This window comes from Lepus europaeus, chromosome 15, assembly GCF_033115175.1.
Source record: "Lepus europaeus isolate LE1 chromosome 15, mLepTim1.pri, whole genome shotgun sequence".
Classification (NCBI taxonomy): Eukaryota; Metazoa; Chordata; class Mammalia; order Lagomorpha; family Leporidae; genus Lepus; species Lepus europaeus.
Window position 1 is genome coordinate 38,876,770 of NC_084841.1, and position 16,660 is coordinate 38,893,429.

At 38.4% G+C, this 16,660-nt stretch overlaps 1 pseudogene; it reads right to left on the minus strand.

Annotated features, from left to right (window-relative positions):
- Positions 1–14,263: 14,263 nt before the first annotated feature.
- Positions 14,264–14,682, minus strand: LOC133774276 (large ribosomal subunit protein uL14-like; annotated as a pseudogene).
- Between the last annotated feature and the right edge of the window lie 1,978 nt (positions 14,683–16,660).

The following is a 16,660-nucleotide window of genomic DNA, read 5'->3' on the forward strand; positions in this document are numbered from 1 at the left end:
ACACATCCAAATTTCTTTTAAACATTATTTTAAAAAAAATGAAGATAAATACAATGAAATAGCAATGAGTTGTCAATATCTAATAGATTGACAAACTCTGCCTAGGAACTGCTCTTTTTAGATCCTTCCTGTGGATTTCATTTTGCTGACTCTGGGCTCATTGTGGTCCCAGAGGGTAATAAGAACCACCCTGGTCTCCAACTCCTGCTCCTGTGCATTGTCTGTCTCTTCTTCCTGGCAACTACCAAGTTTGGGTAACAAGGCTTTTGAGGCTGAGGTTAGAATTGTGAGAGGAAGTGGAGTGGCTGTGTTAAGTTATTTTTGTCCTCAAATTCCCTTCATATCTTTTGGAGTAACTCATTAAACTTAGAATTTTGATGAAAGTGATACACTGCTCATTGATCATGGCTGAATTTGAGGTTAGGCTTAGTGGCTTGGACACAGGTTAGGAAGCCTGCACCCCATGCTGAGTGCCTGGGTTTGATTTTGAGCACTGCCTCCAACTCCTGACAACAGCTTTGTGTCAATGCAGATACTGGAAGGCAGCAATAATGCATTAAGTAATGGGGCTTTTGCCACCCATCTGGGAAACCTGAATTGAATTTCCATATCTTTGCTTCTATCCCCTGGGTGTTGTGGTCATTCAAGTGAACCTGTAGATAGCAGCTCTCTTTCTGTCTAAAGCTCCAACAAATAAATAAATTATTATTAAAGAAAAAGAAAATGATCAAATTCTTATTAAGGAATAAAACCCTATGCTGTTTACTACATGAAGAAGGCTTTCTAGTTACCTTCCCGGCCTCTGAGGAGTATTGCATTTAGAACACCTTTCTAAATGTAGCAAATATTTGATGTTCACCATAACCCATCTGCAACCCTTACAGCTCAGCTGTGTGATCAATTTTGGCTAACAGTGGGCACCTGCACAAATGGACACTGGTGTGGTGAGACAAAGTTCCCAGCACAATCTTCATAGTCTTGTTTCCTGGACACTGTGTGTTGAGAATGTGGATTCATAAGGTAGAAACACACTGAATCTTTGAGGACCAAATACTGGATGGAAGCACCTCTGGGGAGCTCCCGGGTACAGAGAGGACTTTGAGAATGCAAATAAATTCTTATGTATTCAGCCGTAGAAATTTTGGTGTTTGTTATCACAGCCTATCTTAGCCTACCCTAACTAATACACTCTCCCAATACACTATTAGAGTGGTGCTGGGGAAAACCTCTGTGTGTAATTAATATCTCCAGGGTCAACAGAGTTATTTCAGGCATCAATCACAATTAGAACATAGAAGTCTAGAGACAGCTACTGATAGCAATCTTTGGATGAGTTCTAGACAAAAAGGAATTTGAATATTTTAGTTTTATTATAGGCAAAAATATCTTAGAGGGCAGTTTCCTGGTTATCAAGGTTCAGTTGACAACATTTTGGAAGCATGGGATATAGTCAAAGAAATTGCAAATTTGTACCAGATTTTCAGTGCTCAAGTAGATATATTTTAAATTGTTGTAAGCAAGACAGTTTTAATGCTCATTAAAACTTGTATATTTTTTTTTTTTTTTTGGACAGGCAGAGTGGACAGTGAGAGAGAGACAGAGAGAAAGGTCTTCCTTTGCCGTTGGTTCACCCTCCAATGGCCACCGCGGTAGGTGCGCTGTGACCGGTGCACTGCGCTGATCCGATGGCAGGAGCCAGGTGCTTCTCCTGGTCTCCCATGGGGTGCAGGGCCCAAGGACTTGGGCCATCCTCCACTGCACTCCCTGGCCACAGCAGAGAGCTGGCCTGGAAGAGGGGCAACCGGGACAGAATCTGGCGCCTCGACCGGGACTAGAACCTGCTGTGCCGGCGCCGCAAGGCAGAGGATTAGCCTAGTGAGCCACGGCGCCGACCTAAAACTTGTATTTCTATTTTGGTCTTCCCTAATAGTCCTTAAACTGTGAAAATATCATGTAGCATGCTAGAAGTAGTCAAAAGAAGAGTTTTGACCATATTTAGGAAAGAGCTATAAAGGGGAGTAACATAACCTTAGTGTCAGGGTGTGGGTGAAGGACGGTGAGAGGACACCAATAAAAGTGACTCTCACACAAATTCTCCTCTTCAATGCTGACTTTCTTTTTTTAAAGATTTATTTATTTATATGAAAGAGTTACACACAGAAAGAATGAGCGGCAGAGAGAGAGAGAGAGGTCTTCCATCTGCTGGTTCACTTCCCCATTGGCCACTATGTCTGGAGCTGTGCCGATCTGAAGCCAGGAGCCAGGAGCTTCTTCTGGATCTCCCATGTAGGTGCAAGGGCCCAAGGACTTGGACTATCTTCTACTACTTTCCTAGGCCATAGCATAGAGCTGGATTGGAAGAGGAGCAGCTGGGACTCTAATTGGGACCCATATGGGATGCCAGCACTGCAGGCAGTGGCTTTACCCACTATGCCACAGCGTCAGCCCCAATGCTGACTTTCAAAGCTCTAGGTGTGCACCTGGACTTTGAGACACAGATGGAATTTCCAAAGGTTGAGTTGCAGCCAAGTACTCTGTGTGGAGGATACAAAATGAGCAGAAGCAGGGAGTGATTGCTGGGGGCTTATGGGTGAGATGCCCAGGGAAAACCTCTATTCCAGGGCCTTCATCCTTCACTGCAGAAATGAAGAGACACCCATCTGACTCCTGACCAAGGGCCTCTGATTAACCCCAGAAGAACCACTCTTCGGTTCCATAAAGCTGATTCATCAGGGAAGCTCCTCCACCATCTACTCTCTGACCAGCCCTGTCCCTGGAATCTGCCCTCCTCGGTTTACCACTCTTTTCACTTTCCCAATGTGATCTGAAGCACACCCATCTCTTTAGCTCCTAGCAGAAGCCTGATGGGGAGGCTTTTGGTTTCAGGAAAGGAGAGAGGTCTCCATTGAGTTATAGGTTAGGTTCAAGGGAACTCAGGATGCTTCATTCAGCATAATGGGCATGATCACAATTAGAAATAAATTGACTCTGTGTGTCTCATTTACCATACTCTTTAGGAAGCTCCTGAAGAAAAGAGGGGGTAGAATTTGTTCATTCCTTTTTCTTAGCCAACTGCTTTTTAAAGTGAGCAAAATTCTAGGTGTAACTAACAATGGATAGTCAAATTAATTTCTGAAACTAGAAAATAAGGATATAGACGATTTAACACGCTGTCTTGAAAGTGCTTAGGTAATGATAGAAAATGCACTTCATAATTTTAACACAAGTATATCCTTTTTAATTTTGAAATAACTTTTGTAAAGGATTCAACAAGATAAGGCTTTACCAGTTTGACAAAATAGTGAATCCTATTTTTAGGTACTTTATTATATGATGGGATTAAAATAACTTGAAAATATACTGAAATGTTCTCTGATTCCTAATTCTTAAATATTCATAGATACTCATAATGGGGCTCATATATTCAGATCAGTAGCACTGTATCATTCTTTTAAATTCATAAAAAGAATTTTTAAGCTAAAAAGACAAGTTTCCTAACTATTAGTTATATACTAGCTTTTGAGATTTTAGGAAAGAGATGAGCATGGAAATGTAAAAGTGGAACAAATTCCCCTTTTTACTCTAAAAATGCACTAGGCATGAACAAACCTCCTACTGCTCAGTACATATCTATGAACAGTAGGATAAAAATGAATACTTTAAAGATGCTCTTGCAGATGAATTCTTTAGAGTTCAGCAGTATTACTCTATGTAGAAAGCAATCAGGGGGCAAAGAAAATACCCTTTCCTTTTTCAAAAAAATACAATGGATTTTGTATTTTTGAAAACCTTTTTCTAAAGTTTTTTTTTTTATTTTAAATGTCTCAAGATTTTCTTTAGACATTTGAGACCCTAAACTGACATTTTCCAGGTACTTAGGGTTCTCTTTTACTTCAGAGAATGGGACTTATGATAATTACATTATTCTCCCACTATCTTTAGTTACTGACTAAATAATTCACACTTAGTGGTAAAATTTTTGTTAATGAATGGATTGGCAGATATTTTCCAAATGAATATACCCCAAATAATAATTGAAAATGGACAGTAATTATAGGCTACATTGAAGATAGTATTTAGATATCATTTAAAACATTAGTTAATTCTATTTGTTTCTAAAAATGACTTGAGATAGGTAACAAGGAAAACTACAGTCTAAGATGAGTAAGGTGATGGGAGGTTAGTCACATATTTTAACCTCCTCAAAGATAAGTTTTGCCATATATAAAGTGAGAAATAATAATTCATTTTTCATCAGGTTTGTTTGAAGAATAATATATTCATCAAGGTCGTAAATGACCTTAATTTTGTCTAAGCCAGTGGTCCTCCCTTTCCCACACTTACACAGTATTTAATGGGTTTGATCACTCCTTGCTTCTTGAAATACTTTTTCCTCCATATGTCCTGGAATACCGTGAATCCGATTTTGATTTTCCCGTTATCTCACTGACCACTTCTTCTCTCCATCTTCTGTTTTTGAAGGGCATATGTTCAGAGCTTTACACACTAGCTCTAGGATGGTGCTAGGATAGTGCTAGGCTGATAAGACTCAGGTTTCTATCACCAGCCCAGGTGTGTCTCAGGTTTCACAGTCGTGTGTCTAACTCCCCACATCATATCTGCACATCCAATAGACATCACAACTTTAAGATGACTAAAACAGGATGTCTGATACTTCCTTTGAGCATTTTTCAGCTCAGTAAATCATCTATCCTGTTGCTCAGAACAAAAACCCATGAATCATTGTTAATTGCTTTTCCCCCCACAGATTCCATACTCCTTAAGTTCAGTAAGCTCTACCTCCAAGATAGAACTTTTACTTATGCACATCTCACCAATTCTACTGCTATAATTCCAGGCCAGCATATGTTAGTTGCTTTCCTACACAACTGAAGTCTTCTAATGTGTTACTTTATACCTACACTTGGTTCATTGCAGTCCATTTTCTACCTACCATGTGTAGTGGTCTTCTTGCAGTATTAAGTATCTTATTGGGGTGGATGTTTGATGCAGTGGCTAAGTCCCCATTTAGTATACCCGCATCCCATATCAAAGTGCTTTGGTTCAAGTCCTAGCTACTCTGCTTCTGATCCAGCTTCCCACTAATGTACATGTTGGGAGGCAGCAGGGGTTGACCCAAGTGCTTCAGGGCCCTGCCACCCACGTGGGAGACCCAAATTGAGTTTCAGTGCTCCTGACGTTGGCTTGGCCTAGCTCTGGATGTTGTGGACATTTGGAGTGTGGGGGATGAGCCAAGGGTGGATAATTCCCTCTCTCTTACTCTCTTCCCTTTCAAATAAAATGAAAATAAATAGTTTAAAAATATGCATCATGTTATACCTTACATAATGATTTGCCATCACAGTTAGATATCTACCCAAACTCCTCTCTTGGCTCCTCAGCATTTGTCCTTGTTTTCCTGACAGTCATCATTGCCTGCTTTGTGTTTTCCTTTATTCTGCCTCAGTGTTCTGATCTTGCTCTGGCTCCCAAATATTCCAAGTTTGTTCCTTTCTGAGGGCATCTGCTACATGTTTGTAAGCTTATTTTCAAATTCAGATTCCAGTTGTTGCTTTCTCATTCATTCAGGTACTCATTTGAAGATTGACATCCTGGAGAAGCTGCTCTAAGTACACTACAAAATGCAACACTTTAATTGGCTCTTTACCATGTTGATCTATTTCATTTGAATAGATCACTTATCAATTCCTGAAAATATTTATAGGCATTTTTACTTATTTCCTGTTCCCCTATTCCTACCATTAAAATGTAAATTTCTTACTGTCTAAATTTAGTTTTCCTACATATAGTATAAATCCAATGGCTAGCACTGTGCTTAGCTCATTTTAAAGGAAGAAGAGATGGTGACTGGAGTTGTACTGCTATTTCAGTTGAAGTTCGAACATTTATAAATTTATATGTTAGTGCAAGTGGTCTGTTAATAACTTCTGTCACTAAAAACCTTTATTTAATTTATTTGAAAGAGAGATGAAGAGAAGGAGAGAGCCAGCCAGAGAAAGAAAGAGAGAATCTTCCATCTCTTGGTTCACTTCCCAAATGCCCACAAAAACTAGGGCTGGGCCAGGCCAAAGCCAGCAACCTTGAAAATCTGTCTGATTTTGGTGCAGAGACCCAAGTACTTGAGCAATCATAGCTGTTTCCCTGGGTAACCATTAACAGGAAGCTGGAATCAGAGCAGGGCTGGAATTTTAACCCAGTCTGATATGGAATACAGGTATCCCAAGTGGTCGCTTAACTTCTAGGCCAAAAGTCTGCTCTAATAATTTCTACTATAGATTTTCTAATTTAATAAAATGCTGTTACATCTTGATCAGAGTTGCCATTCTGCAGAAATATTAGCTAATATTGACCTCATTAGAAAAAGTCTTGTAACTACACGGTTGTGTATTATTTATACAGCTGCACTTATCATCAATCCATATCATTATAGAATCACAGAAATTAAAAGACTTTAGAGGTCAGCCATGAGTAAAGCTGCTGCATGGAACGCCAGCATCCCATATGGATACTAATTCGTGTTCTGGCTACTCCACTTCCGATTCTACTTATGGCCTGGGAAAAGTGACTAAAAATGATCCGAGCATTTGGGCCTCTGCCAACCCACGTGGGAGACCCAGAAGAAGGTCCTGGCTCCTGGTTTCAGCCTGGCAAAGTCCTAGCTTAAGTGGTTATCTGTGAAGTGAATCAGGGAATAAAAGATCTCTCTCTCTCTCTCTCTCTCTCTCTCTCTCTCATTCTCACTTTCAAATAAATAAATACATCTTTTTTTTTAAAATAAAGATTTATTTATTGGCCGGAGCCACGGCTCACTAGGCTAATTCTCTGCCTGCGGCGCCGGCACCCCGGGGTTCTAGTCCCAGTTGGGGTGCCAGATTCTGTCCTGGTTGCTCCTCTTCCAGTTCAGCTCTCTGCTGTGGCCCCGGAGTGCAGTGGAGGATGGCCCAAGTCCTTGGGCTCCTGCACCTGCTTGGGAGACCAGGAGGAAGCACCTGGCTCCTGGCTTCAGATTGGCGCAGCGTGCCAGCTGTGGCAACCATTTGGGGGGTGAACCAATGGGAGGAAGACCTTTGTCTCTCTCTCACTGTCTAACTTTGCCTATATATATATATATATATATATATATATATATATATATTTATTTACTTGAAAGTCAGAGTTACTGAGGAGAGGCAGAGAGAGAGGCAGAGAGAGAGAGAGAGAGAGAGAGAGAGAGAGAGAGGTCTTCCATCCACTGATTCACTCCCCAACTGGCTACAATGGCTGGAGCTGTGCTGATCCGAAGCCAGGAGCCAGGAGCCAGGAGCCTCCTCCAGGTCTCCCACACGGGTGCAGGCAGGGGCTCAGGGACTTGAACCATCTTCCACTCTTTCTCAGGCCATAGCAGAGAGCTGGATCGGAAGTGGAGCAGCCAGGTCTCAAACCGGTGCCTATATTGGATGCTGGCGCTTCAGGCCAAGGCATTAACCCACTGCACCACAGCACCGGCCCTCAAATAAATAAATCTTATAAAAAGTTTAAGTCATCTTGTTTGCCAAATTGAATTCAGGTATGTTATGTATCAAAATTTTTCTTTCTGAATTTGACGTTGAATAGTTTTTCAATGTGTTTAATTCTTTTTTTTTTTTTTTTTTTGACAGGCAGAGTGGATAGTGAGAGAGAGAGAGACAGAGAGAAAGGTCTTCCTTTTTGCTGTTGGTTCACCCTCCAATGGCCGCTGCGGCCGGCTCATCGCGCTGATCTGAAGCCAGGAGCCAGGTGCTTGTCCTGGTCTCCCTTGCGGGTGCAGGGCCCAAGCACTTGGGCCATCCTCCACTGTACTCCCGGGCCATAGCAGAGAGCTGGCCTGGAAGGGGGGCAAACGGGACAGAATCCGGCACCCCAACTGGGACTAGAACCTGGTGTGCCGGTGCCGCAAGGCGGAGGATTAGCCTGTTAAGCCACGGCGCCAGCCCAATGTGTTTAATTCTAAGCTTTAAATATTTACATCTATGAATCCCTTACAAAACTGTTCAGAATTTGGTTGTTCATGCACTAATAGCTTCTATCTTATTTTTATACTTGTATTAATAAGTGAACCCATATATATCTATAGCAGATGGATTAAGAATTCACATATTGTATTTTATTTCCCATGTGTCATTTATTTTTAATATACTGTTTTATTTAAATGATTTATTTATTTATTTGAAAGGTAATGAGATAGATAGATAGAGGGAGAGAGAGAGATATATCTTCCATCCATAAATTCATTCCTTCAATGCCAGCAACAATTTCGGCTGGTTGGAGGCAGGCAGAAGCCAAGAGCCAAAAAAGTTGATGCAGGTCTTCCTGTTTCATGGAAACTCGAACCACATACTTGGTCATCATTTGCTGCCTCCAAGGGTGCATGTTACCAGGAAGCTTGATTGGAGGTGGAGGCAGCACTGAATCCCAGGTATTCCAGAATGGAATGCAGGTACCCTAAGTGGTGGCTTGACCTGCTGTGCCACATGCCCATCATATGTCACTTTTTTAGGACTGTCATATTAAAAATTGGGGTGTTCAAAGACAGAAAGATGAAAAAAATGTCAAATAGGGAAAAAATACAAGGGATATAAATCCAGGGAGAGGAAAAAAAAAAAAAGAGAAAAGCTGTTGTTCTGGAGCTGCGTTTGGATTAACCATATGAGAATGAAGGATATACAGTAATGAGCATCTGTAATGGCTCTTGGGATGGTAGGAAAAGAATGAAACCAGAATTGCTGGATCAACTGCACAGGAATTTGAAACCACAGGATATTGTAGTCCTCTGGGATTTTAAATATTCAGGCATCTGTTAGGTAGCAGATCCAGTGAAACAAGGATCATCAAAAGAATTCCAAAATTATGTTGAGGACAAGTATATAATCCATAAAGAAGAAAATCAGTCACTGGGGAAGTTATCCTGGAAGAATGTAACTATTTAAAATAACCATGTTACTCAGTAAGAAAAAAAAAAGTATTCCTAAAACTTTAACCCTTTCACTTCTTCCTATCCTTACTTGCTTAAAAAGGGGAGTAGCTAGCTGGTGATGAGGAGGCTGGTTTGAGAAAACCAAGCTGGAATGTGTAGGAAGAAAGTGAAGTTTCTCATCAGGTGCTAACGTTCAGTTCCAAATGGACAGTTACCCTCAGTTATTTTCTCACTACAGTTAGTGGTCACAGGGTAAGTGGTTTTCTTGTTGTTTATAATAAGTAATTTATTTCCCTAAATTGTCCTTTAAGTCATAGATCGCTAGAAGCAGAAAGTGAAATAGGAAGCCAAACCTTAAATATGATAGAATACAGATTGATGTCTTAAACTGTTGAATCTTAAAATGGTATGGAATCTCACATGATTATTACTGTCACCTTGGTGATATTAAGGCCATCTGTTCCTTCCTTCAACAAAAAGTTACTAAACACCTAGTACGTATTTAAGTTTTAAGAGTACATTACTGCAGAAAAACAGACAAGATATTTGTTTCTATAGAACTTTGCTCTTTCTCATAGGTGGGGAAATGGTCTGGAATTACAAGTTTGCAAAAGGCTCCCAGATAAGATGATGCTAAGATTTTATCACATCAACAAATCTCCCCCTCTTCTCAGTTCTTAAATGGCAGGATGATTTTTTGAGATACATTAATTTTTTTCAATTTTATCCTTCATTTTAAAAGTTGTATACCATTATATTTAAGGTTGTATGGTTTAATAAGCATCATGATGTACATGTATTAATATACCCTAAATATGGACAAATTATGATATTATAAAATTTTTATTTATTTTTATTTTATGTGGAAAGCAGAGAGAGAGAGAGAGAGAGAGAGATATCTCATCCACAGTTCACTCTTCATCCATTAGCCCCCTCCCTGACCTATGCCAGGCCCAAGCCAGTAGCCTGGAGCTCCATACAGTTTTCCCATATAGATGTCAGGAACCCGATATTGAGGCATCACCTGCTGTGCCCAAGGGTACATGTTAGCTGGGAGATAGAAACTAGAGTAGAGCCAGGACTCTAATCTAGGTACTCCTAAATGGTACCTTAGCAATTGTTAAATATCCATAGGGATGCTGGTTTGTATTCTGGCTGCTCCACTTCTGTTACAGTTGATAGCCCGAGAAAAGTAGCTAAAGATGATCCAAGCATTTGTCTTTATGCTTAGCACTTTCTTCCAATTGATGAACCAACAGTAAACATGTGAAATGTTATGTGATTGATAAAACTGGGAAACAATTGGAAAAAATATATATGCGACTATCTTTTATTTGTTTGCTTGTGGGTTCATGAAATCCCTGAATCTTAGTATCTTGTACCACTGGTAGGTCTATGAAACCAAGAAAGTCCTTGGGGTACATAATGAATGTGCTTTGGTAAAGGATCACAGTGAAGGCTCTAATTAGTGATGGGCCAGCTCTTTTACAAACTGTGTCATGGATCAAGGTTTAAACTTGCTCTACTGATAGGGCTGATGTGAACACACATCAAGTCTTTCCCTTCTCTGTTTTTATATATCCCCTTTTTCTGCTTGACCTACTTAATCTTCCCATCTGTAGTGCCACTTGCAAAGTTTATCACCAGATTAGAGAAATAAATTGGAAGTCAAAATATGGCTCGGGTGCACTGTTGATTTACCCATAGATGACACAATTTACAGCCTTTTTAAAAAATTATAGCCTTAGTGTTATTGGTATTTAAAAAAATTCTCTTGGCTATACTCATTTTTCACCACCGACTGCAATTGTGCATAGTTGAGCGTTACTTTAGGCTGTTTGGTTTCCCTCTCCCCAGTTGGTACCTTTACATCCTGGTCATTTTATTGCTCACTGACAGCTCTATTAGCTGTTCTTCAAATTAATCAATTTTGATAGTTGGCCGATTTAGTTTGGTGTGGGGAGGAAGTTTAAAACATTTGCTGACATAGGTTTGGGGGCCTATCTATAATTTTGACATTGGGACCTTGCAGCAAGCTTAGCCCAGGTAAAGCACATTAAAGCTCTAACCCTTCTGAAAATTCCCAGGGCTTATTTTAATGGGTTAGGCATAGTCTCACTGTATAGCTCTGATGGAGCCTTCATATTTACTTTTACAGCTCACCTCTTTAAGAGAGAACATTCACAATGGAAAACAGCAGCAAGGGTTAGAAGACTTTAAAAAGGAAGCTGTTAGTGCAGCAGTAAAATTTGGCCAGGTAAATTTTTTTCTCTTTCTCATTAGGTTTCAATCTTCTTAAGTATTACGACTTATCCAAAACAGACGAGCATTGAATCCGAGCTTTCAGTTTTTAAAAAATTATGACGTTTGTCTAAGTTCTATTTTAACTTTAATAACTATACTCTGGGCTTGAACCTCAATAATTTTTTATTAACATTTTCAGAATAAGAACTTGAGGAGTAAATGCTTGAGCTACGTAATTAGTTAGGTCTTCTAATGATTCATTGAACTTGATATTGTTTGACTCTCTTTAATGGCTCCATCAGTATAGAAACATGAGCTCTTATATTTATGTATTTTTCTTTGAAAAACTTTTTATTATGAAACTTTCCAAACATAACCAAAAGTAAAAAGTAAAATAAATTCCCATTTATCTCTCACCTGGCTTAAACAACCATCAACATTTTGCCATGTATGTTTATGTGTAAATAAAAATGATTAGTAGATATTAACAGGAAGAATCATCATGTGCTTCTAAAAACACTGGTAAGATTCTTAGTCTGTAAAAAACTATGATTTTTTTGTGAATTTCATTTTTAAGAGTTATATTTGAATTATAGACTGCTAACCAGATATATAAAATAAATTTTAAAAATTAGTTCCTATTTCCATTATTTATAGTTATTACTTAAAATGTTGGTAGGATATGAAATTTTGGTTTCCACTCAGCTGTTCGCTTCTCTATTCCTGCTTCAAAGCCAGCATTGTCAGAAGGGAGACAAGTTGGCAACTTGCCTAAATACCAGTAGGCACACATCATCTCTTCTGGACTTATATTCTTAAATACCACCTTAAAAATCTGTAGGTAATTAGTGTTGCAATCCTGAAAATATTAATTAAGAAAAGAGCTAATAATTACTATGCTTGAAATGGAAAGTGATATAATTAGACTTAAACTGTGAGGTTTGTATTCAAAACTGGTTAAGACCTTCAATGAATAACTTGGCAAAAAGAAATTTCTCAATTCTTTTACTAAGTCTTTCTTAGTTGATAGAAATAGAAACAAGTCCACATATTTGTTTACGTACAGATTCTCATGTCTAATTCCATCTCATTTTAAATACCTATAGATAAGATCCTTCATTTACAGTAACAGGATTTAGCAGTTAGTCAGATAGTCATCACAAATAGCAGAGAAATTTGATTGTGTTCCTAAAAAGCTATGTATTTAGGCACACATTTTTTTTTTTGCTTAAATTTTGGATATTTTCTACAAGTCTACTTCAAGTTTTTCCAAAATCATTATTTCTGTATGTTGCATAATGCTTTCAGTTGTCATTCTCTCAAAACAAAAAATCCTGAAATGATGCATTGGAAAAAGGCAGAAGAAACGTTCTTTCTGAAGCTGAATGATACTAGTTTGAAGAGACTGGCTCTGCTGACATATTTAGTGAGGGCGGAGGAACTTGGACTGCTGACACTACCCTTGTTTTTGTGGATGGTGATAGCCCTGTGAAATACATCACTTGTTCTTTCTACAGAGAATTTAACTGGATCAAGCAGCCCCTCTTGCTTAAACCTATGAGGTCATTATTATTACTTCATTTTTTATTCCTACATAATCCAGGTTGAACTTTTCTGCTTTTCCCATCATCAGCTATTATTCTGAAATATAAAAATAACTCAATAGATCTTTTATGAAATACATCTTCTTCCATTCATCCCTAACTATGCAGGTGATGAAACAAACTAAGTTTCTGGACAATGGATCCACCAAGTCTAAATCAAGGTGAATCAAGTAGCTTTTCTCAAGGTAAATATTCTTCTGGACAAAAAAAAAAAAAAAAACAGAGGTAATGCTAGTGGGACAAAATAGGGGAAACCATGGGAAACAATCACTGAACTAGTGAAAGAATGCCAGAGATTAATGCTACCAACTCAAAAGAATCATTTTAGAAATAGTGAATTTCAACATCTTTTGAAAATATTAAAGACTATGTGCTCTGAAGTTTGATGTGGATATGAATTGCAACACTACCACCTGCTAACAATCATGTGTTAGCTCTTGCTTCCATCTGTGATATGGATTGGATAATTTGTCCTGTGAAGGGCCATATAGTAAATATTTTAGGCCTTCTGCAACTCTCAATCTTCTGTTGTAGAGTAAAAGCAGCTGCAGACAGTAAGTAAAAGAATGAATGTGCTATGTTGTGATTAAATTTTATTTATGGATACTGAAAATTGAGTTTTATATAATATTTATATGTCACAAATATTCTTTTGAAAATTCCCCACTGTTTAAAATTAAAAACTAGTCTTAGCTTTCAGACTAAACAAGAAAAAGACATTAGGCTGGATTTGACCTTTGGACCATAATGTTTTGAACTGGATTTGAAGCAGTGGTTTTCACAGGAGCACCAGTATGGCCTGGGAACTTGTTCAAAATGAAAATTATTTTCAAAAAATGTTTATTTATTTGTTTGAAAGGTAGAGTGACACACACACAGGAAAGAAAGAGAGAGAGAGAAAGGAAGAAGGAAGGAAAAGAGAAAGAGGTATCTTCCATCAGCTGGCTCATTCCTTGAATACTTACAATAGTCAGGACTGGTCCAGGCCAAAGCCAGGGGCCCAGAAATTTATCTTGGTTTCCCACATGGGTAGCAAGGACACAAGTACTTGAGCCACCACATGCTGCCTCCCAAGTTTCACATTAGCAAGAAACTGAATGAGGAGTGGAGCCAGGATTCAAAACTGTGTACTCTGATATGGAATGCCGCTGTCCCAGGCACTGGGTTTACCTGCTGTGCCATAACATCTGCTTCCCAAAAATGCAATCCTTTGGCTTTACCTTAAGATTATTGAAGATTCAGGAATGCTGGGATGGGGTACAACAAGTGTTTCAAAAAGCTGTCCAGGTGAATCTGATGCATGTTAGACTGAGAATCATCCATCAATAGACTTGATGTTTACTGCCTCGGTTGTGCTAAACACTTGTTGGGTATTATAACAAACATTGATTTAATTTCAATCACATTTTCTCTTTTTTTAAAGAAACTTGGAGCAAATATACTTTTAAATGGGTTATTATTATTATTTAAAAATACACTGGAAAATCATCCAATGCTCCTTGCATTGAATACAACCCCGGGGCCATAAGTCTGAGCATTCCTTTAAAACTGGTCCAGCCTTATTGTTTACCATGACTCCTGCATTATCTTTAAAATAAAGAAACACACTATCTTCATGGTATGACTTTCGTTGTCAAGTTGCCACTGCTGATGTACCTTGTTTCTGAGCTGTGGTTTGCCTTGCCTTAACTGTGACTATCACCATGTTACCCATACCAGCGGTGGGAAGTCTGTTCAACCATCCCTTTATCCCCCTTATAGAGATGATATACAGATTTCTGGCTCCTGTGTGGTAAGCACACTTGATCACTGCACCTACAAAAGACCCAGGGAAATCCAGAATTTCATACTGGAGGACCCCCCACATCCTCACTTTGACATCAGAAAGGCACAGAAAGCTTCGCTTCTTTTTAAAAAGATGACTGACAGGGCAAAATAGCCTTTTGCAAAATGTCCATAACCAAACAAATGTTAAGACCGGATAGTTCTGATCTTCTTTAACTAGATTTGAAAAAGTATGAGGATTAAGAAAATCAACTCTCTCAACAGCATGACAGAAAATAATTTTCTTGGCAGATAGAATCCTTTATTGCTAGCACTTCCTTTGGCCTGTTAGTCATTAGAAAATGATAGGAGCTGAATTTCTGTTGTCATAAATGTTGTAACAGAATAAGTATTTGCCAAAAAAGGAGAAAAATATAAGTTTAAGTTTGTAGAACAAAAGCACCTATTACACAGTAATTCTTGTTTTTTTCTCTTCTCCATGAACACTGGAGCACATGGAGTATACCTGGCTATGGGTTAGCTAAACCCCCTGGGTTAGTAGAGCAGCTGCTGACTGGCCCATCTTCTGTCTGATTCAGGTAGACTGATCATGAGGATGGTAAAGGCGAATTTAATATTACCTTGAAAGATAACTCATCTGTGTTTTTTTTGTAGAACTGGTGTCACAAAAACCTGTTGTTTTATGGGAATCTCCATCATTATTGAATTAAGCATTTTGAAACATAAATAATTAAAGGAAAAGAAAAGAAGATGATACCTGCCAAAAAAGAACACTTACATCTTGTTGACTTTGAACTTAATACTGAATGTACAAGTTCCTAAATAATTAAAGATGAACAGAAAAGGTAATAAGGTTAAGGGCTTACATTTTCCCATGACCATGGACTTCATACACAGCCATACATACCTAACACAATAGAAGATGAGAGGTAGATTATATCTTTTGCACAATCATTTAATAAATTAAATGAAAGTTTAAAGTTTCTGCTATGATTTGTCTAGACAGCTGTGACTGCACAGGCTTATCAAATTTTTCATACAAAACATTATGAATTTTAATTTTGCTCAAATGTGTGCATGTTTTGTTGCAGATCATCATGAAATTTTTTGAGTAACAGCTGGCCTTGCAATGTCCTCATCATGATCACTGAATGTGCAAAAAAGCAGATGAAATCCTTCTGTATTCTCAAATGAACTAGAAATTTTAAAAAATGCTTGGGCAAGTCCTTCATATTACAAATGTTTTGCTAAAAGTTTTTCTATTTTAGCAAAGACTGTATAATATTAGGCTTATTGGGTATATTCAAACTAGTTTCCATTTTTGTGACAGTCTTAGTGTATGAAGCCAATTATTTTTTTTTCAGCTTCTTAGTTTGCCATTTTTAGCCAGGATTTGCAAGAAAAGCAGCAATGATGTTACAGCATATCTTTTTTTGCAGCATATTGGCAGCTATTTCTCACACACCGAATATTAAAATTTTATTTTTCTATCTTATGCAATATTTGAAGCTTTAGGATATTCCTTTTTTGACTAAACATTAGTGATATCTACAAACATAATCCAAATGGAAATTTCTAAAAAAACATTGTTAAGTCTTGCTTGGTTCAAAGTAAGCATTAAATAATAATAAGCCATCACACAGTACAATGTTAGATTTGGCTTCAGATACAATCCACATGGCCATTCTTAAGTTTAATATTTAAATCATATGCTCTGAACTCTACTATGGGAAGCCTAGAATCCTCTTTGTTTTGTGAAGTTTTTCTGGAGCTCCTGTGCTTCCAATCAAGGGGATGTGTGCTGTTACCTGTACATGGTCATGGCTGTTAGTTCTGAGGGTGCTTTCTGTGTTGGCTCAGTATGGGGTGCTACCCCCTTCTTTCCCATTTGTAGACAATCACAAAAGGAGGTTCATAGAAGTGGCAGCCTTTAACCATAGATAGGTGAGTTGTAGAAAGTAATAACAGTTCAGGAAACACTTCCACTTTTATGTCAGCTGCAGATATCAATGGGAGTAATTTGGCAGCTGCACTCCTCCAGAAGGGGTTTTTCATGGTTGTGTGCCCGTCTAAG